At 48.9% G+C, this 219-nt stretch overlaps 1 protein-coding gene across 1 annotated transcript in view; it reads left to right on the top strand.

Annotated features, from left to right (window-relative positions):
• Positions 1-219, top strand: part of LOC107703102 (probable ubiquitin carboxyl-terminal hydrolase FAF-X) — a 57,097-nt gene that overhangs the window by 1,276 nt on the left and 55,602 nt on the right. The window lies entirely within an intron of this gene.

Genomic DNA, 219 nt, shown 5'->3' with positions numbered 1-219 from the left:
TGTGTGTGTGAGTGTGAGTGTGTGTGAGTGTGTGTGAGTGAGTGTGAGAGTGTGTGAGAGAGTGTGTGAGTGTGAGTGTGTGTCTGTAAACAGGTGTGTGTGTGTGAGTGTGTGTGTGAGTGTGAGTGTGTGTCTGTAAACAGGTGTGTGTGTGAGTGTGTGTGTGAGTGAGTGTGTGTGTGAGTGTGTGTGAGTGTGTGTGTGTGTGTGTGTGTGTGT

Source organism: Sinocyclocheilus anshuiensis, unplaced genomic scaffold (genome assembly GCF_001515605.1).
Source record: "Sinocyclocheilus anshuiensis isolate Anshui unplaced genomic scaffold, SAMN03320099.WGS_v1.1 scaffold682, whole genome shotgun sequence".
Taxonomy (NCBI): domain Eukaryota; kingdom Metazoa; phylum Chordata; class Actinopteri; order Cypriniformes; family Cyprinidae; genus Sinocyclocheilus; species Sinocyclocheilus anshuiensis.
This window is presented reverse-complemented; position numbering and strand designations above follow the sequence as displayed.